The sequence below is a fragment of the Columba livia genome, chromosome 1, assembly GCF_036013475.1.
Source record: "Columba livia isolate bColLiv1 breed racing homer chromosome 1, bColLiv1.pat.W.v2, whole genome shotgun sequence".
In the NCBI taxonomy this organism is placed as follows: Eukaryota; Metazoa; Chordata; class Aves; order Columbiformes; family Columbidae; genus Columba; species Columba livia.
Window position 1 is genome coordinate 106,093,097 of NC_088602.1, and position 22,702 is coordinate 106,115,798.

The 22,702-nt window shown below is 41.1% G+C and overlaps 1 long non-coding RNA gene across 1 annotated transcript in view; it reads right to left on the reverse strand.

Moving 5' to 3' along the window:
* LOC135580041 (uncharacterized) overlaps nt 1-16,153 on the reverse strand; it is a 28,572-nt gene extending 12,419 nt beyond the window's left edge. Inside the window, exons 1-3 of the long non-coding RNA XR_010474099.1 lie at nt 16,086-16,153; nt 13,245-14,087; nt 129-10,853 (exon numbers count right to left, since the gene is read on the reverse strand). This is a non-coding gene — a long non-coding RNA (uncharacterized LOC135580041). The remainder of the gene's footprint in view (nt 1-128; nt 10,854-13,244; nt 14,088-16,085) is intronic.
* Nucleotides 16,154-22,702: the final 6,549 nt, after the last annotated feature.

The window sequence follows — 22,702 nt, forward strand, 5'->3', positions numbered from 1 at the left end:
GGAAATAGAAGTACTTTTGAACACTGCAAATAAGCTCCCCTTTTTGAGGCCCTGTTAAAAGGAAATTAAGCCTAATGTAAGCATATCCTATTAGCATTAAAATAAATTAATAAAACAACATCACTTACATAGCAGAGGGCAAAAGCTGCGGGGAGGGCCCTGCAGATTTATGAGGTCCATTCAATAGTGTACAGTGGAGATAACAGCAACCTGAGTTCCTGTTTTTAAGGCAGAACAGATGGTCAGATAAAGGAACAGAGAAAGTAATAGAAAGTCTAGATATTTTTAGCAGGTGTTAACAGCATTTGATTTTTGATTCTTATTTGATTTTTACATTTCTAGAATAAATATGTGGGATGCCCTGCCACTAACAGGGCAAGGCCAGTAGCCCAAATGCCAGTGCCATTCACTGGCGTTTGTTCTGTCTACATCTCAAGGCACAAAAAAACCCCAAACCTTTACAGGACTTGATTTTCTTTTTGTTTTCTTTTGTTTTTCTGTGCACCTGGAGTTCAGTGTAACTTGCTGGAGTGCTTCGTGGCTTGTGGTGACTGGAAGGAAGCAGTGGTCTTCCATGGTACCTGTGATTGCTGGGACCTGGATTTGAAATTATCTGTAGCTAGATTATGTGTCTCCTGGAAGTTACCCTCTCCATTTTCTTGTCCCCTGTCATCTACATTCCTCAGTGACTTTTCTGTCTCCTAGCTAGAAAAGGAACTTGAAGTTCAGGAACATTGCCAGAACCAGTTTTAAGAATGAGACCCAGACCCAGGACAGAGCAAGACAGAGGTAGGCGAAGGCTTGTCTCAACTGTTGTGCGTCTCAGCCGTAGCTTTGGCTCTCCTGTGAGGTTGGGTACTCTGGTGGTCCTGTCCTGTTGTGGCTCTGCATGGAAGAAGAAACACTGTCCCTGAAAACCTGCTCCTTTGGTCCCCCCTGCAGCCTCTAGTGAGACTCAAATGCCCCAGAGAGTGCATGTATTTCTCTTTCTTGCATGTTTTGTGTGACCTGTTGCCAGGTGAAGAGAAGTCTGAAGCCTTGGCCTGATCAGAGGTATGAGTTACAAGTGTCCCCCACAGAGTCAAACCTCCTCCTCCAAAGCATACATGAGATGCGTGGAAATCAAAGCAAAATTTTTGCTCTCTGACTGCATCTTTTTTGGGCTTGAAAAGTAGGGCAACATTCTTGTCTTTGATAACTTTTTTCTGTGAAGAAGATGGGATGAAACGCACTGAAATTACGGGTGAGCTGGGGTTAGAAAGAATCCTTGCTGTAACAAGAGGCTGTGCCAGAGCAATCATCACTGGTGCCAGCGCAGGCTCTGAGCTGACAGTGCTGGCTTCTAAGAGGAACTCTGAAGACTGCAGAGAGAATTGAAGTTATACACAACCATAAATATTTAATTCCTATTATTGTACGCTGAGAATTGGAGCACTGTCTGCAAAACATTATAAAACATAGAGCGTAAAACATATCAGCAATGCAAATATGCTGTAAATATTGTACGGAAAACAGAAGCATGAAATTAACTCTTAAACTTATTTATAGCTGTAGACCTCAGGATTCTCTTGTGCATTGTGGTGTAGTTTCATAATTATACCAGCAGTTCAAAATGACCAATTTTCTCCTGGCATAAAATATGTTGTGATTTAATTAAAGAAGAAAGCTGATTTAAATGGAATTGAGAAAGACTAAATCAATTATGAAGAATGCTATTATCAGATTTGAAAGTCTGGCAAAATTAGTCAAGTTGTGTAGCACCACATTTTCTCCTTTTTAATGTAAGAAGAAAAATTAGTCCATCATTGTTTCCTATGGTTCAAGGAGGGTAATTCACAAAATCTGAGGAGGCAACATTTTCAGTCATTAAGATGTAATAAAATAATCACTCAAACTTCAATGGTATTTTGACAGAAATAGATGCTTATTTTCTTTGAAGACAGTGGTAGTCCACCCAAAACCTGTGCCTTTGGCTTTGGTAGTGCTGTGCCAGATCCTTAGGAAAGCTGTAATTTGTTTTCCTCCTGCTCCTATTCTGCCCTGTAAACCAGGTTTCCCAGAAGCCATGATTCTCACATGTGTGAGGGGGAGCGATGCCCTCAGGCATGACGGGACAGGCAGTTGGACCACAGAGCTTGGCCTACAGCAGGGGCAATGCGAGTCACTCAAATCACAGTTTCAAGTTTTGCTTTGATGGTGTTTTTGATGATTTTTTTTTTTTTTAATTTTTAATTCGAGATTTTGCTTTTCTGCAGCAAAAGTCAGAAATAGTAACCCGCTTTTCAGCTCTCAGTTTTCAATCAAATTTTTTATCAGGTAGTTTTAAAGAGGTTTCCTTCATTGCCCTTATCCTGACGTACACAAGCCGTATATCTGGATTGGTTGTTACGTTTCAAATACATTGGTATGTTGAACCTATTGATCAAGTAGCTAGTAAAAGTGCTAGAGATGCATTTATTATTCCTCAATGTTAGGATGTGCCAATCTGTCCACACTACCAGAGAAGAACATTGTATCTTCTCAATAAACATCCTTTCTTCTGCTCTTCCCTCTGCTCATCCCTTCCGCTCACAAAAATTGTACCCGTGTGGCTTCAAAGAAGTTCTACAGCCACGGTGCTGAGATCTGGGAGGGTCTCAGAGGCAGGACTGAATCTTTGCTGATCTGTGGCTTGGGAGCTGCTATTTCTGCCTGTTCGTAAGAGAGATGGAGAAGTGACCATAGATCCTGACAAAGTGATGCAAGTGGAGCTCTAGGATGTATCATCTTGGATCATGGCCACAGACTACTCTAGAAGACACATAATGTAGTGGAAGAGCTTTATTACCCAGCCCTCATAGGGTATCATTAAACAAATGCAAAATCCTAACTGGAAGTGGTTCAAAAGGTTTTCAGGCAGAAGCTGCGACTTCTTAGCTTGCTCTCGGATTGCAAGTTGTTTGTTGAAGCTGTTCAGGGTGAGGGGGTGGTGATTTCTGCCTCAATGTCAGTGCTGTCTCAAACTGCCTGAGTTTCAATAATCCAACCCACTGCACTTTATATTAAACTGGACTGAGGATATGTGCAAAACTGTTCATTATATCTCAGATAACCTCTAGCTGAGCAGCAGTAATTTCATTGTTCACAGTTTTGTAATATAGCTGGACTTTTTATAAGCTTTATAAGCTTCTAACAGCAAAAATTTATATTTGGTGTTATTATTTATGTAATACCAGGTATATGAATAAATCAAATGAGGTTAGCTAAAGTGATTTTCCGACAGAAATATATCTATGCTGTCATGTCTAAAAACATCATATGACGTAATTTCTCCTCTCCCTTGTTTCCTCCCTTACTCCCCTCCTCACCCCTTCCTTTCCCATCTATATGTAGGAGATTATTATACTGGCAAATATTCCAATATTCCTTGCCTTAGATGAGGTGACAATAAACCTCCACTACAGGGAAAGTCCAATAGATGTTCCCAGTAGGCAATTTAACTCAAACAGCTGTATGTTTTCACTTTTTGCGGTAAACCTGTGTTGGTTTGACGGAACACTTTAATGCTAATTCTGAATGGTCCTGCTGGTGATGGACGGTCCTCACCTATCAACACCCTCTCTGGCTTCACTGTTCAAGAACTTCTTTCCCCTATAATAATAACAATAATAAATTATCCTATAAGTTTTAAAAATTATATCTAAAGATTTGTCATACTAATTCGTAAGTTAATTAAAAAAACCTGTGCTTGGAAGGTTGTAGATCTTCAGTGACTATTTAATGGTCCAAGCTGAAGAGGACATAGGTTCTCTGTATCTTTTATCAGCAAAAAACTTTTCAGTATTCCGACAAACTGCTTTGCAGCACTCAAGCAAAAAGCCAGGCATGGTAAAGTGGAATCTTACATTGTTTTAGAAATTAATTTCAGAAATAATAGTGGTCAAAATAAATCTTCTCACAAGAAACAAAAACCTTGCTTGTAACTTTATGTATCTTGCTGAGAAGTTGCTTTTTCAAGGCTTGCATGAAATCAGCTGATGATGTGCTGTCAGGTTTCTCATTTCACCTCAGCATTGGTTTATATTAATTTAAAAAATACTCTTAATTGAATTAATCTGAGAGAAAATGCTCTTAATTTAAATAACACTGTCTACAGATGATTGTGCAATAGTGTGATATTGGCTATGAAGTTGATTTAATTTAATTGGTACAGTCAGTACTTTGGGGGCCTCATTTGAGGAGACAGTGATATGCATTCCTTTTGCACGGCACCCTCCATTTCCATTCCCCAGGACTCATTTGCTACATTTATTTGGCAGGAGGAACAAGTTTCTCAGTTCAACTCCTGCTCTCCAGCCACTAATCCTTCCGGATTTGTCTGCAATTTCGATTGCTAAACACCATCAGGGTACCCGAGCCAAACGAGCTGACTGGGCACAGGAGGCAGCTTTGCTCCAGCAGTGCACAGCCTTCAGGTGGGTTCTTCACCCAGCCAAGAAGCGACTCCAGCAAGATGGAAAGCAGCACACCTATGCTGTGGGTCCTGCTCATGCCTGGCATAAATTGCTACAGTACTTTGGTATGCGGGTGCATTGCAGAAGTGTCCCGTTACAAGCAAGTATATGAACTCAGAATTTAACTTTAGTTGGTATTTAGACTCTTTTATTTACTATAAATAAGACTGTAGTGTGCAGCATACTTCTAATGTCCTCAGATTCCTGTTAAATATTAATTAACCAGCAGGTTCTAAATATACGCTCCAGGTAAAAACTTGTATATTTGACATCACTTACTTGCTTGTTGCAAGTCACTCAGGAGTGGTGGATTTTGCTCTTCAGTTTTCTTTCCTGCAGGAAACTGGTGAAGCTCTGGCCAATGGTAAAGACAGGGGATATTTTAATGTAATCCTAGAAGTCCCTCCCAGGCTCTCCAAGATTGCCTGTTGGGAGAGTCCTTGTTGCTGGTGATGACAGAATTATATTATGTAGTTGGTCTTAAAAATTAGGGGATATGTCTACCGTCTGCTCAGAGCTGGCCTTGCTTCAAGCTCTGCCAGGCTAGGAGCTACCGAAGACCCTGGTGAAGTGATGTGAAGTCATTAGTAACAATATTTATAAGGATGAAAATGAACTATTGTGATTTTCTGCGGCTGGTGCATTTGTTAATGCCAAGAGCTGTTCAGGCTGTGGCTGGTTCAGGGTCTGCCTGCCAGGATACTGACTGGTGCTTGCACCAGTGGGTTGAACAGGTGTTAGCCTTGTTACTGGTTTGTGCATCCAGCTTAGGACACGGTACCCATTCTTGCTTTTCCTTCACCCTGCAGTAGATGGGGAGACACCTTTTTCTGCTTGTATTCTGCTGGATCCTTCCTCTCCCTGGTCATGGGTCTACTGATCTATAACGGTGGCCTGTTGCAGTGTGGCGTGGGACATCCTGGGGTCCCAAGCCCTTGGTCATCCAGACCGAGCCCTGTTGGTGCACGATGCACTCTCAGCTTTTCTTGCAGTAGGCAGGAGGGTGTAGGAGGAGGGGCAGACAGCTTGGAGCAACGCGGGTCCGCTTTCAGGTCCTGATGGAGCTGGGATGTACCTGAGGTGCAGAGCTGTATCTGAGGGTCGTATTCCTGGTTTGTGGAAGAGACATTGCTGCTCAGATTTTCTGGTCTTCACTTCTTTTACCTTTTTAGTCTTTTGCTTCCTTAGACTCTGTCCCTGCTGGTGGCAACTCTCCCGCCAGCCTTAGAAGATCCTGTTTTTCTGTACATACTCAGGGTTGTCATCCTTTAGCTCCTGTGCTGACATCCCACCAGACTGTTATTACTTGCAAAACTTCGAGGTGAAAGTCCACAGTAGAATATCAAATTAGCTAATGTTAACTTTCCTCCCTGAAAACCGTATCCTCCTCTGTTGTTTTTAAATATAATGGCCATGCAGCTCCTGAATGTTTCCAGGACTAACAGAATGGCTTCAGGATTGCTCTTGTTCCAGGAGAGGACCCAGTACCCAAATCCTTATTTGAGTGTTGAGATCTAAATTAGGAATGCTGACATCTTTCAGTTCACTGATATTAATGAGATCTTTCCAGGGAGGACCCCGGCAGCACCAGATCTACCCAGCAACAAGACTTGTGGATGTTTGTTCAAGACACTCCCTTTTGGTGCTTATTCTGTCACTGCCTTTTATCGCCATTGTCTCTCCAACTTATTGTTATTCTTTTAAAATTTATTTTCCCTGCCTGTTTCTTTTCTGTTCTCCATCTGCTTCTTTTGAAATTTCCCCTTCTCTGAGGGTTTCACTGACCACTCATACTCCTTTCTCCCACAGCGCTCAACCTCCAGGTTACTTGTGCTGACACCAGTTATAAGTAAACCTGGTTTTGCTAAAACCAAATGAGCAAAATTAAGTGCACGCTATTTCACCATTTCAGGCTGCCTGTGGACTGCAGCTAACAGCTCCACATCCATTACTGCTCAGCCAGCAGTAAAACACTTTTCATCATATCCATGAGAATTAGAACTGCACATTAAAAACCATGTGGTTAAGGCTCCTGATGATCTGAATGCCTCCTCCAAGCCTTGTAAATACATAAAGTTGTCACATATGTCATGCACATAATTTGCTGCGGACATGAACTACCAGTTTTTGCTTGTGTAAGTTGAAGCAGAAATGGGAACTTTTTTTTTTTTAATTTCAAAGTGTTTGTTGAGAAAGAGGATGGAAAGAATGGGAAGAACGCTAAGTGAAGGATGATTTGTGCTTTTTTATTTTTTTTAACCAAGCTTTCCTTTCCAGCTAACCCAGGTGGCATTTATTGGCTAATAGGCTGACTACTTGCTTTTATCAGCTGCACTGTCATTGCTAAATACCTCCTCAAGTCAGGGTGGTGACAGTTGTTTTGTGATGTCTGCTGTGTTTCTGGGTGCCCTGGGGGCCCAGCTGAACAATTTCAGCACTTACAAGGAATCTGCCATTGCTTGAGGTGGAACATAGGAGCCCATCTAGGAACGGGGAGGCGAACTGTAATATAAGCTCCCCTGGGGGTTACACTTGACCTAACATTTCATCCAGTTCTGCATAATGGAATTGAGAGAGAGGTGCTTGATAACACTAATTAGGAACTGGGTATTAAATGTGATATCGCTAAGCAGCAAATAGAGTTGCAACAGAGAGGATTAGAGGAACAGACATAGTTCAGAACTGAAATATTAATGTAATTGTTTCCAGTTCTAGTTATGCCCAATACTCTCTCTGAACTAGTGTGTCTGTTACCCACTGAGCTGCCCCAACAGCAATAGTTTTCACTTATTTTTTTTTTAGGAGATCCTAAATTCTAGGGTGAAGCTGCCTGTGCTGTAAACCTGGAGGCAGAAGAACATTCAAGTGTCAAATAATTTCCATGGTAGCTCTGGCAGGTGGAATCCTACAATTTCAATCTTTAACATTAAAAATCACAAATCCAAAATGGGAACCTCCGCAGACAGGTGATAACCAATATACAATGTCAGCAAAATAATAATGTTGCCAATAAAGATTCAACTGAAAAATACTGATGGGAAATATTGCATCTTTCTGGAAGCTGTACTAATGCAAAAATAGTAAGCAAGTCTTCAGTGTTTTGCATTTCTCCTGGGATTTTATGCAGTTCAACTCTGAAAACCCACATGTACATGAATAAGTTTTGAGAGTTTTGTGTTTTGCAATACAGGTTTTATGCAAGTATGTTTAGAATGTACATACACAGACTCATGCTTTGTGGAATACTCTCCAAAGGTGATGCAGGAGACCCAGCATAGAAAGAATAAAATTTTAAATTTGTGAATAATTTTAAAAGTGATAAGTCAAGCACTATGTGAATGTTAGAGACTTGCACACGATTAGGCAAGGTTTAAATGTCCTGCAGAAAAGAAGTGTTTTTTATCATAATTTTTAAAACGAATTTGTGTGAGGTTGTTTTTTTCCCCCCCATCAATCATGAAAGACAGATTCAGTGTTAATTAATGAAAACACAATTGCTACAGGAATGATTTGTCCTTACAAAAAGGATATGGAGAAGGGAAGGGATGTTTTGATTCCTGGAGAACTGAGTAGAAGCTTGTGCTTCATACAATCCATCTAGTGTGTGACTCTGCCTTTCATGTAAAGTGTGCTGTATGCTTTGCTGAGCTCCACCTTGTTCCCAGGAAATAAGGATCAGCTGGAAGGTTCACTGTCTAGAGCTCCGAATTCTCTACAGCTTTTGTGATTACAGAAATGAAAATGCTTGTTGCACATATTTTGCCTTTCTGTTTTTATGTTTTTGCTCTGGTATGCCCGAGGCAGCTAGTGTATGGGATACAACATGGATACAAACTCCTTGCTGTTCCAAACAACATTAGGTTGAAAGACTGGGCTTGTGAAGCCAGCGTCAGGCTGCAGTGTTAGTGATGTGTCTGTCTTCCGTGCACAATGCATCTGAAATGGAACTGGGTCCGTCACGTCCTCCTGCGAGCCCTGGAGATGCTGCACAGCAGCCTTGTGACACACCTGTCTTCCAGCCATCTGGGTCAGTAGAGGTTGCTTGGCCTGACCCATGTTAAAGATCCTGGGAGATCAGATGATGAACAGCCCAAATAGAACTGGATTTGGCTAAGAGATTGGAATATGCCTGAGGGGACTTGCTTTGTTTTGTTTTACTTATTTAGGTACAAATGCAAGTACAACACATGTAGAGGTCCATGGGAGCAACCTTCAGCTCTCCTGGGTTTGCTGTCTGAGACCTGATTAACCATGAAGAGTTACTGCAAGAGTAACCCCTTGCTTGTGGAGACTCCATCTCTATGGCACGTTTCATCGTACCAGCTTGCACATTAGAGAATTGGTTGAGGGTGGAGCATATCTAGAGGCAGCACTCTCCTAATGCTTTTTTTAATTGTCATGTCCCTTGTCCCCACTGTGTGCTGTGACAGTGGGTGACACAATCCATTTATTCATTTTTCATGGTGAAATTCAGCTGAAAAAGAGAACACATTGAAATCCTATGCCTCCCGATGTCAATGAAAACATCTCATTAAGTACAAATAGCCTAGTACTTATTCTCCCCCTCAGGCATCAAAATTTAAAAAGAAATCATCACTTCTTTTTCAAATTGTATCTTACAGAATCATTTCCACATCCTGTAGCTGAGATGTAAATGTGATGGATGTGATGGACGTACTGAGTTGACCAACAAGAGCACATTAAGTAGTCCTAATGAAACTTGGTTTAGTTGCTTGGGTATACTGCTTTTGTTTATTTTATTTTTTTACTTATGATCCTGCCTTACCATAATTCGTGTGCTCTACTGTTATGGTCACATACCTCTATGGAGAACTTCTGTCCCTGACCCCTTAAAATGGGCTCTCAGTCATACAGGCACTTGGAAATGTCCTGTGCAGGCTGTTGCTCTTACAACGAGCAAAGAGAATAGGAGAAAACAACCTCCAAACTAGAAGCATGTTGAAGACAGATACAGGAGTTCACATAAATTAAGCTTATTTGAGGAAAACATCTGTTCTTGGAAAAAACTGTAATGAAGTTGAAGATGAACCTGTGCTGCCTTCTTTCAGTCCATATTCAGAAGATGAACTAACAGCTCATTTTGAGGGCTTGATTTCTATGCTCATCCAGGTTCAACACATTTTGCTAAATGTTTGAAAAACTTCAAGGTGTCTGGAAACAGTGAGATACTGGTACCTGAGGCTGGACCCAGAAATAGATACGAGTGGTTGTGAACATACAGAAATGCAGATTTACTCTGTGTGATGTTTTTACAATGATACAAAATGATGTGATATGGAAATCAATGAATTTAATAATTCTAATGAGAAAAGTGATAAAGATTACTGATTTTAATGAGTTCTACAGGAGAGACTGAAGGCTTTGATTCTACTATTTGTTCACATATTTTAGAGAACAGGCTGCTGCTTTGCACACACATGTAGCATACTAATAAGGTATTATTTTCTGCCTCTCAGATTGCTTTTGAATTCAAATATGTCTATTAGCACAGCTTATGCATATCCCAAGCCTGTATTATTAACTATTTCTACTTTACTATTTGGTGGGTGGCATTGCAAATTACAGAAAAATGCAGGGAGACAGAGTTTTCTTTTGTGGGTCTTAACACCCTGGATGGAAAATGCAGGGAGAAAAGAAGAGAGATTTAAAGTCATTTGGATCTGCATTATCGGAGCTGGCAGGGATTCAGGCTTTGTCATTTTAAGGCTGCGTGAATGGGGGCCGTGATGGTGATTGATAGAGTGAAGCCTTTGATAAGGGTTTTGAAGGCTGTTTCAAGAGGAGGGGTGAGTACCAGTAAGAGTGGTGCTTGGTCTGGTGGAGGAAAGGTGTATGGCTGAGAATTGTTACCCCAAGGAAGATGCAAGGAGAGAACTGGCTCAGGACAGTCAGCAGGGTAGGCATTATGTTATATTTTGCTGACTCTGGGCTAAGGTATTTGGCTCTTCTTGCTATGGCAAGATGGTGGTAGATGGTGGGAACAGACCTTGCATAGGGAATCGAGGGAGGAAGAAGAGGGGAAAACCAGGAGAAAGAGCTTGTTTTGCTGCCACTACAAAAATGAGTCAGAGTGGCAGCTATCGGCCTTCACCCCCTGATGCCACCTTCAGGAACACCCACCTGCCTGGGTTTTGAGGACTCTTGATGTAGGCAAAAAAGGCAGTGAACTCACTTTGGTGCTCATGGTAATCGCTCTTTCTTCATGTTCTTTGAGGAGGCCTGGGGCTGTCCTCACCTGGCCTGAGAGCAGCTTCGGTATCCGAATAGTCCTGTCAGGTTTTATGTTTCCAGGTGACTCTGAAGGTTGAACTCCAGTCCTGGGAGGGTATCCTGGTCTTTCTGTTGAAGAGAATGAGAACTGAATCAGGCCTGCAGGCTGTACCAATCTAGGGGTTTTTCCTATTATATGCAATTTTTTCTAGCAGCTAAAATGGAAGCATTGGCTTTTCTGAAAAATACAGCTGCTGTGGTGATCTAACTCTGGCAGGAGACTTGGGGCATGCCAATATTGATTATTGACCACTGCATTTGTTCTCAGGCCATTTTGTGGTTTGAGGGAGCACTGTGTGGTTTGCATCCTCTCAGAGTCATCTGTGGACTGAAAACCTTTTTCTCCTATACCAAAATAACCAGCTGGTTGCAATTCAGTCATGCAATGTTCCCACATTGTAGCCAGTTGTAAGCCCATGCTTCAGCAAGCTCAGGTACAGCTGGCAAGGTGCGCAGTAAGAAGGAACTCAGCACAGATTGCAAAAGCAGGACAGATATTTGTGCAAGCTCTCAGAGTCCCAGCAACTCTCCTGCTAGTGTTATCTAGGCTAGCTCACGTAAACCTGAGCTGTCTTGGTGTTTACTGCTTTATAGTTTTGGCATTGGGGTCAAAGAGGGGAAGATCAGTGTGCCAGGTGGTGGTGCCTGTTAAGTGATGGGATGTGGGCCTATGATATTTAACTTCAGAGGTATAAAAATGAACCGTTCCCTTACATCTCTTTAAATTTAGTACTGAGGTTACTCTGTCTTCTTATGTGATGACCTGCTCTGCCTCTAATTTCTGAGGGCCGGGTTGCACAAATGTATTTCTGACCCTGTCCTCACATTGTGGGGTCTTTTTGAAGATATTACTACTACCTTTTTTTTTTTTTTTTGCCCTGAAACTCATTGTTGATGATGGAGCTGCTTACCTGGGACCTTTTCTAGACTAATGTTATCTTTTCTGTTGTTACATGCTGACTAGCTGTCATCATGAGCCACTGCCATAGAAAAAATGTCTGCCTTAACATTTACAATAGTGATACTTAATTGATTTGACAATTAACTGGAGTTGCAACATGAACAACTCTTGCACGTTAGATAAGCCTGAAAGACTAATTGTTATCCTAAACTCCATTAGCTGAGTTTAGCTTGGATGCTCTTTAGCCACCTTCTGATATAAGATTCTGAAGCCAGTGTCAACATTTTAAAGTATATCCAAGTCAGGACTTGTCTGATTATAAGAATAGCTCCATTATGCTAGACCAAAGGCCCATCGAGGTCAGTATCCTGTTTCTGACCGTAGCTGATAATTAAGGAAAGGGTGTAACAGCAAGGAAAATGTTGAGTGATATTTCCCCAATATGCTCTCCCACCCCTCTACAGTTTATGGCTTTTCTGATCTTTGTGTTTAATAACCCTCTGTGAACTTTTCTTCTCTCAAATCCTACTTATGCTTTCAGCATCTGCAGAATTTTGTGGCAATGGGTTTGACAATTTAATTATTTGCTCTGTCAGAAATTTCTAGCTTTTGTTTGTTTTAAAGCTCCAGCTGACGATTTCATGAGATGCCCCTCCTAGTTCTTGTATTTTGAGAAATAAAATTCCTTATTCATCTACTTCATGCCACTCATGATTTTATAGAACTCTAATGACGACCTAAACTGAATGAGTTTCAGTGTATGATTTAAGGTTCTGTATTATGGCTTATGCTTTCTGGCTGTTTATATTCCATTTGCTTTTGCTTTATGTTTATTTCATCTTTATTTCACTAATTTAATCAGTCTGAGAAGATTATGTGGTCTAATTAAGGTAGTATTAATCCAGGGACAGTGATAATTTGAGAGCCAGGATTTGAAGGTAGTTTATTTAATCTATGTGTCTTCAAATCCATTGGATTCAATTTGCCCAGCTTTCATACTGATGGATGCTGTATTAAATTATTTAAATAGATGAATTAAATTTGGAGCAAACAGAGGCTAATGCATTTCACCCTCAAATAACATGCTACTGTAGCCAGAGAGCTTTTCTAGAAGAACTGAGGAGACAGTCGTGAGCTGGAAGCACTGTATGCAAAACAGGGGGCAAGGGGCACATGAAAACCCCCTTTGATTTATCCTCTAGAAATAATTTGCCAATTCCTTGTGGTCAGATTAGCAGAATGGAGCCAAGAGAGAAACCTCACAGAGACTGACCATGTGAGATGGAGTAATAAGCAGCTGTTGCTCAAGAGAAAGCTCGGATTAGACCTGCAGAAATGTAATTAGCAACGCACTGGCTGAGCTGTTTGCACACCCAGAGCTCGCACAATGCCCACCTGGTGGGCAGTGGTAGTTTTTAGTCTCTCATTTCATGAGAAGAAAAATCCACCAACTTCCTTCTAACCACGACTCAGAGCAGCTGCAAAGGGATAAGAGAGATGGAAGGAAGCAGAGTAGGCACTTTAGTACTCAGGGACGCTAGATGGGGATATTTGCTCACTTTGCAAGTCTTTGTACCCCGTAGAGCTTCGGGTGGTGATGATGTTCCTGAGACATTCAGCCGAGTAGCAAACCATGAGTTGGTGGTAACTGGGTTAAAGTTATCCCAAAGAGGGACGGTGACATCTCAAGGGTGATGTTGATTAGAGGGTGTCACATGTGGGGCAGCCTGCACTTTTTTCTTCATCATTTCTCACTCTTCAGTCTTCATCTCAGGCAGAGACCATCTGTGCAGCTCAGGACATACTGAGGTCTACCTAATACTACCTTCTGGCTGTGAAACACAGCTCAGTATCATGGGGGAGGAGATGACCATTGCTCTTCCTCTGCAGCTGGAGGATAAAGGGACAAATCTTGCCCATGGAAGAGAGAGAACCAAGGCCAAGGCATGTTGCCTTTGTGGAACCTGAAGCATTGCTGCTGCAGGTGTCATTAATGTATTTTCTGGGATGAGGAAGGGACCTGAAGCTTCTCTTTGTTCCTTTCCACATGTTTGGCTTACCAAGGGGGACATCATTCAACGGAGGAGACTCCTTCCCCGACACCATGGTCTTGACTGAACGTGGAGCTGGGCTGCTGAGAAGGCTGGCTCACAAGGGCAGCACTGCTGCCTTTGCAGGCCCTTGCAGGCCCACTGGCTCAGGGTGGGCTTTGGGAAGTCCCAGGGAAGAGGACAGGCACAAGCACAGGGGATCCACACATCGTTGGTACCCAGGAGAGATTTCAAAGCCGACCATGGGATGCAGGATGGATCTGACGTGTTCTGGTTCTGTGGGATGCTGGTGACAGTGTTGGTTAAGGCTGCTGTGCATGTTTTGTCCATGGTCAAGCTGCAGAAAAAGCTCTAAAGTAAATAAGAAAGCATTGAATTATCTTGTTAGGCTGATGAATAGAAAATGAACAAAAAAGGTGTGTTATTACCAGTCTTCAAAATCCATAAAGGATAGATCATGGCTCTTAGTTACACCTGTGGGACAGATGTAATAGAAATAACATAGTTGGATCTACATTTAGTGAATTAGGAAGCTCTGTTGATTTCTTTTTGTTTGCTTGCTTAAATGTCTGAAATATGCAATATAGTGGAAATCCTAGAGAAACAGTACGAAATATTTAACTCAATACCTTATGACGCCCCACAGACTGTAGAAGGGTTGTATGAGAAATTAAGTTAGTGCAAAAGTCTTCTGCTAATACAGAAAATGAGATCTTCTGCAAGTTCCTTTTTGTATTCTGGACATTTTAGAAAGTTTAGGCTTCAGTGCAGTAAAAGTTACAGTTGTTTTTCAAAAGCGACAAATATCCTTTCTTTTCCACTTAGGTGTACAGGCTTCATTCTACTCTTTTTAAAGGTTTTCTATTGTAGGTTTTGTATACTGCCTAGCATTTCAGTGTTTGGATCCCTTATGTGTAAAATTAGCACCTGATGTGAAGCCCTTGGCTGAGCTAGTGGAGATTTTGGCATTTCTCTTTTCTCAGGGTCAGAAGGCTGTCTGAACTAGATTATTATTGGCTTAGTTTCCTACTCTCTTATTTTTTGCTCTTCTGCTTTTTCTTTGACAGTAGATGTATGGACGAAAAAAAGGGGTGGTGGGAGTTCGTGAGTGGTTCCTTTGATGAGGATTGTGTTGTGAAACATTAATTGATATCAACATGTGCACAGTTAAGTAGCTGCTATTATTGAAAGAGGATCTCTATCCTTTTTATATAAGGGCTTGTATTTCTGAAATGGATGGATTTCTTAAGCTTATTTGGTTTGGATTTTTTTTTTTTTTAAAGTGGAAACAGAGTTTTCTCTTCAACAAACTCCAGTCTCCAATTCCTGACTTTGGGCTTGCTGGAAATGTACCAAAATAGCTATTCCAGAATAAGCTCCCAGGAGGATATTTTAGAACTAGATTAAATTAAATTGGAAATAGGAACTCTTATTTTGGAATAAGAGTGCCCGCTTTGGGATTTAAATTGAAATAAACCGTCTCAGAATAATTGTAGCTATTTTGGTATATTTCCAAGAACAGACAAGAGCTTAGCAATGTTCTGAAATAATTATATTAAAATATCACGAATGGGTTGGATAATGGAGAAAAATGTCAATACTGAGTTAGAACAAATTGCAGTGAGTGTGTCTGATGGTGTCATACCCTTGTTCTGTGTTTTTTTTCAGTTTAATCAAAAGGTGCCACCCTTTGGGTTATGGATATAGTTTGTTATTAATATTGTAGAAGCAACTCCACTGTGGTAGGGACAGTCTTACAGACACAGGTCTCATCTTTGCACAGCCTGCAGTCTAGAAAGGTTCCATTTACTTTGTAATGTTATAGATGTCAGCAAGTCTGTTTTGCTGTTAAAATGTAGGTTCTCAACTCTTTATAACACTCCTTGTTCGTAACACTTGTTTATAACACTCTTGTTTAGGCAAAACTTATGATTTTTTTGCTTGAAGGAGAGCAGAAGAGGATAGTTATAAGAAGACAGAAATTATAAAACCCACACATTTGTTCCGTATTTGTAGTTACTGTGCCACCCTTCTCTGCTATAGATAGCACGAGTCATTATTTACAATGGCCAATGTGACATGCTTCACTACAGCCTGTGGAAAGGAACTAGTATAGATGTGAAATGAATATGTCACCCGTATTTACATACGCATAGTATGTGTAGATATTTTAAATTAACACTTTCTCATTCAATAAGGAATGCTTATGGCTGAGAAAGTTTTGCTGTCTTTCTGGGTATGTTTCTTTTTCTCCTCCCTTCAGGCACTTCCATTTGTGCCTTCGCTCCTGGTGAGCAGAGGTTGCAGGGGCTTTCTCTACACAAATAAAAGGTCATGCTCTGTATTTACCAGAACTCTGCCTCGCCTCAGTCTTCCACGTACTTTCAACACTATTTTGGTCCCATCCTGGAGATCTGAAAAAAAGTTGTAGAAGCAAATCCATAATGTGGTGGGGTTTGTTTGTTTGTTTGTTTCTCTTTATGGTACATCATAATAAAAGAAGTTTATCTAGTATGAAATGGAAAGACAGTTTCTACTCATCAAATTATCAAATCTAGCATCGAACTCATGCTTGAAGGTAATTTCAGCTAATCTTTTGTAGTAATAGATATCTATTACATTTATCACATTGAATTTGTTTCCCCTTCACTTCATCCAATTACCTTTTCTATGACTGGAAAATACATCAGAGCTCTCTCCACACTTTTTTAATGGATGTTAACTCACTGTTCTCTTCTTGATCTTGTGTCAAGATGTACTTTAATTAAAATCTTCATGTAACTTATCCAGGTTTGTCCTTCAATATCCAGATAATTGTTACATTTTCTTTGAAAAGTGGAATCCAGCAGTACAAAGAGCTGGGCTTGGACTGAAATTCTGTGGGTGTAGAAACTTCTATACAGGTTTGCTATAACATAGGCTTGCTATAATGCAGCTTTAGGATAGTCAGAGGTCTGTCAGCATTTCTATTATAAATCTCTTTATTTAGTTGTTTGCTGTTTGGCTATTAAAATTCGCACAGGAAATACGGATACAAATGGCCTCAGCAGACAACTTTTTTTTTTAATTAAAAAAACATACGGTTTCATAGTGTAAAAATGCAGTTGGTGCTGCTCACCAGACAGGTAATGCCACTTAATAGCTGCATTATGGGAGTGACACTGTATCAGCTTCTCGAGAAAACAGATTTTCACACTCTTTTCTCACAGAGCCTGACCTGTAGGTTCCTCACACAGTGGCATCTCTGGGATTCCTCTTTCTGAAGAGAGAGTGTTCGTGTGCACAGTAGGGGGGTGCTACTCCTTTCTTATCAATTGTATGTCAGGTTTCTTGCAGGTCCTTATCTGCAAACACATGAAAACTATGATGTTATAGTAAGATGTACTGGTTGCTTACATACATTGTTCATATCCAATATGGGCTTTTTTAGCTGGGCTGGTATGGAGACAGAAGGTGGAGTAAGACAGAAAAAACGGAGTGATTCCAAAATCTGTGATTGGTAAAGAGTTGTCATGAGACAGGAGAGTTTTAACTAAACTCTTCAGCCTTGGCTGCTTTCCTCCAAACTACTCACCAATCCTGACTAACAAATAAGGTAAAAATCTTTGTGATATGTATCTTGTAGATATCATGGAGACTTCCCCATGCTAAGTAGTGATGAAGAAAGTGCTGATGGGCAGAGCTATTCAAACTGCTTGGCTTACACGTTGCTTCACCAGCTGTACACAAATGTGTTCTGAAAGGAAAAAAAAACATTGGGGGGCTATTTCAGCCAGGAGATCTTGAAAGAAGCATCTACAATGTATCACACAAGTGCCAAAAAAATAGACCCTTGTTAAGAGAGGGAAGACAGTAGATGATCAAAGGTTCAACCATTGGAGGATTGTCACCCATCAACTGGAAACTTGTCTCTTCCTTAGGACAGGCCTGAGGAAACAAGAAAACATATAGGAAGAAGGGCTGATTTATTTCAACTTCTTTATTGTCTCCTTCTCAGTGTATGTCCTTTAAAGGAGGTGATACAGGAGACTAATTACTGAGGGTCCTGAAATGCTTCCTTACTCAAAGCTATTAGGGGCAGTTGAGGAGGTGTTAATATCTGCCATCAGTCACAGATTCACAGGGGAAGGTGTTGACCTCTTGGAGACTATGGGGTTTAGGCCCTTGATTTCAACAGTCTAGTGTCGTCAGAAATCCTCTCTATTTCAGCCATCACAGAAATCTCAAAGGGATTGATTGTGAAAAAACATTTGCAATACGAATACGAGAGAGTATAAATCCTGACTGAAAAGGGATGCATCTCCCCATGTGTTCTGTTTATTTAGAAGTTTTTAGGTTTTAGGCAGATATTGACAGCTTCTTTGCACTGGGAGGACTCCAGGTGGTTACTGCTCCACCCTGGGTTCATTCAGAGCACTGCACTGCCGTGTTCTGGGGAAGAAGAGCCACCCTTGGCAGGCCACAGACTATAGGATGATCTGGCACGTACGTGACATGTCTACCCCTTCTCCTCTCCTGATGCTTCATCAATCATGTTGCTCGTGTACCTTGATTCTCAGCACAGAGAAAAATATTTGGAGTGTTTCACTTTCCTCTTACAGTGGCAGGATGGCTTGTTACTGGAAGGAAAAGCCCTTCCAGGGATATTAGTTCCTTAACTGGGAAGAGAGACCACAGAAACAGACCCAATTTAGTAAAAGCCTGTGAAGGTCTGCAATTTGTACTGATACTTCCTACAGGAAGACAAATATGTTAATCCACAATATTGTGGTTGCATCAGTTAGACAAAAAGGCAAAACATATTCAGAATAATCTAATTTTTGTCTGTGCAGATACCCAGACCTGCTCTGGATGCAGGGTAACAGTGTGCTCTGCAGCTCTGGAAGCCAGGCTCCAGGTGTTGGTGAGACTCTTATGGCGCTGGTTACAAACAACTGTCGCTCATACAAGAAACAAAAACTGCATTCTTGATTCAAAAAGCCAGCAGAAAACAATCCAGATTCCCAACTCTTTAAGGTGTCTTTAATATACCCAGAAGAAGCAAGGAAAGGGCACAAGCACCCCCCTTTTTTTTTCTCCTCATAGGTCATCCTTAAACATTTAGAAGCACCAGGAGAGGAAAGGTCCTTCAAGCAGTCAAGAGTAAGCTAGGGTAACTCAGTCTGCACCTTGCCTTCTCAAAGTGCCTTACCTCTAGAACATCACACTGATGCAGCCTGAAGTGTCTGAGTCAAATGTGCTGTTGTTCAGCTTCAGCATCCTTCACCTTAAAACTGCTGAACTGAGCACTTTCACATAGGAATCTATTTTTTTTTTCCTCTGGGAGGCCTATGCCGTACACTTACTTTGATGTTAAGACACTCGACCATTTTTTCTGTTACATAAATGGTCATATTTTAGTTATAATATCTGGGAAATAGTATTTTAATATTTTCATTTTTTTCTTAAACATAATATTAGATAAGCCAGTGCTTGGACTGAGGCCAGACATAGAGCATCAATGATTTTGAAACTTTTAAAATATCAGAAATGTGTAAAATGAAAATTGTGTTCAAAGCTTTTTTCCACCCTTTTACCCTGCCCAGAACCTTGAGCAAAGGAATAAGTGTAGCTTCAAACGGGAACTTTAGTAGAATTCAGTTTTAAATTCATCAGTGACTAACGTTATGATACCCTTTCTGCGGTAAAGCTCAAATGCCTGGAGCTCCCTCCGTGATACCCTGGCTGTAGGCAGCTTTCACCATGTACTTTTCCAGAGATTAGAGATAGAGGCACTTTCGTAATACTGACGTGGTGCATCTTCTTTGTTTCTATCCCCCTTGAGGGCAAAAACCAGATGATCATGTTCTGGATATCTGACAGTGACTATTCCATGTCTGGCAGTCACTACAATCTAATTCTGCTGGACTTAATCACCATAATTTATTCCCTGTTTGTGGTTTCCAAAAATAGAAGTAGGTATGATCCTTGCCCTACGAGGCTCACACAAAACACAGAAAATTAAAAAGACTGGCAGATAGAGGAGAAAAAGCAATAGAAGCAATGGCTGCAGAAAGCACACAGAGACAGACAAATTAAATCCAAATTACTCCTTCGGTGTGATAGTGAGACTTAATAAGCAAGTTTATTAAAGGAAAACAATATAATTCAACTAAAAGATAGAGATGCATGAGTAGCCCTAAGAATAACATGCAGAATGGAAGCATCCTCATGTTATGAACCCTAACCCACTATTGAAAAGGCCTTTTCTGCAGTTCAAATCACTTATCTCTGGTGTTGTCCTGTCTGTGTGATCCAGCAAGTAACTCTGTCCTTCCTTAGTCACCCTGTCTCTTTCCTACAGCTGACTTTCAAATATATTGTTGTCTCATTTGGTTGTCACATCTTAAATTATCTTTAGAGACTGTCCTGTTCTCCGCAAATGATGAAAAATCCCTCAGCACGTGCCCTGGTGTTCAGAGCCCTCAGTGGGGCTTGAGCCTGGCTTTTCTGTGGTCTGATGTTAGTGCCCTGAATATTATTAATACCACAACCTTCTTCCACTCCTTTTAGCCTTCCCACAAAGCCATGGCTAAATAATCCAGCAGTTGTCAATATATGTAGGGTAACGATGCCCAGAAATACTCGTGATTGTGTCCCAGATCTGGGCAGGTTTAGAGAGTGATGTTTACTGGGTCAGTGGCTTCACCAGCCTTTATCTTGACATGAATTGCCTGGAGATGATGACACTGCTGTTGTTGACTCACCAGTTTGTGCCTAACTGACCCTTTTCCACAACAGCCTCTGGGGACCATACAGCCCCTTGTGTGAGCGGATGGTGAGATGGGCCTGATGGTCCACTGCTGCCATCCCAAGACCATTTCTATCCTGGCTGTCTTTTTATTCCTGAGGTTGAAGGAACTCCCCTTGGAGAGGGAAGCAGGTGTTGTGTTAAGAAAGAGGTTATCAAATTAGAGATGCCCCTTGGTGGCAAGTGCCAGGCTCACTGTCACAGTACTGGGACTAGAGTACGTTGTCCATTGTTGTCACCTCTTTGTGACTGGGCTGAAGTGGAGATTGTGCTTGGCTGAAGTAGCCACCATCATGCACAGGCATGAAGGTACTCTGGTGGTCACCTAGACTTCTTGTCCCCTTCAGCTCTGGGTGTCATCCTCTAGGCTTTGCAGGTTGCACCTGTGTTTTGCATTTCTACATCCTGCATTTTTTCTGCTGGTTAGGGGATTTCAGGCTTTGCTCATCTTGTTGCTTTCTGCAAGGCTCTCTGGATGGGTACTCAGTGGTGGCACACCCACCTGCCAGTGTCACATGCAGCACTTTTTACCTGGTGGGAAGTCCAGTGTCTTCAGTGCAGGGAGTCTTGCTGCCTTCCTTGGCCTTTGGAACTGGCTGTTTTTTGGGGAACAGTCTATATCGTAATAATTAAAATAAATTTATAGTAATATAATAATCTAATTAAATATAATAAAAATATAATAAAATAATTTATTGTTCCAATTCTGAAATCCCCCTGCATTCTGTACCTGAATATACCACTCTACTTGTAAGTATGTTAGTGGTTGTCTTGCCGCATAAAACCATGGAGTTTGCTCCTTTCCTTTGCACACAGGAATTTCTGGATGTTATGTTTACAATTGGATTTGATGATCTTAAAGGTCTTTTCCAACCTAAACGATTCTGTGATTTTATGATAATGTGGGGACAAGAAAAGGAATAGTGCTGATTTTGTTCTTACACCGAGTTGCTTGATTTATTTAGTGCTGTCTTTTGTGTGCTGCTTTTGGAAGCGGTCTCCAGGCCTTCATATTAAAATGCTGCTCCCAATGTTTTTGTTCTTTGTTGGTTCATGTTTTCCAGGACAGCAAAACGTCTGGCCCAAGGGTACAAGCTTCTACTCCACAGCAAGCATACCAATGAAGGCCAGATGGAGATGTGCCACCCCACCGCTTTCCCTGCTTCCCCCCTGCATACTCAAGAACACCAGGTGAATTGCAGCCGCAGCCTAATTCATACCCTACAGCAGCAGGACTCCGGCTGCTGTGTTTGAGAAGCGAGTGGAGGGCATGGCACCCCGCAGGCAGCCACCTTGCCAGTGCCGAGCAATGGGAAACAACGCATTTAGCAAATGCACACTTTCCCTCACTGGGGACTGTGTCTGTGCTGCAGATGTCTCAGGCTTGTTAACAAAGCTAAGGTTATGAATGACACTTAGCTGCTATTGCATGATGCTTCTGCCAGCGCAGTTCACTTGTAGCAGTAGCTGGGTGGGAGAGGGGATGCTGCTGTGGATGCACAAAACCTCCATCCTCCTGCCATCTTTACTTTCTGCTTCTGCTGGGAGTTAAACAATTACAGTGTTTTAATCGGAGGATATTTTGACTGAAATAATTCTTTAGGAAACAAAGAAATCTGTGTGATTAAGTAGCTACAATTAAGGAATTAAAAAATAAAGTGGCTTTTTGTGGTATGTTCCATTGATGGTAGTACTGTTCACTACTCAGTTAGAAATTAAGTCTTTCTTAATGTGGAACATATTTTCTTACAGGTTTTATATGCAAGAAGATGGTTCTATTTAGATATTTATCTATTTAGATATTTATCTATTTTAGATATTTATAAAAATAAAATAAAATAAAATAATATTTACATTTGTAGTTTCTTACTGTACACTTGCCATGACAGAAGACTATAAAATATCTTTCTGGAGAAGAGAGTGACCAAAAAATAACTTTAGAGAAAAAGTAAGCAGCAAGAAGAAAGGATGTGCTGAGCTAAGACCTTGCCAAAAGAAAAAAGCACCAGGGAGATGGATCTGGCTATAAGTATAAAGTACTAACACAATGCAGTCTGATTAACCAACCAGTCTACTTCTTAGGTTTATTAATCATGACAAGGCATTTAATAGAGAACAAAACCAAAGTATTTGTAAAACACTAAAGGTGAAACTGCTTCCTGGTTATAACCAGTGA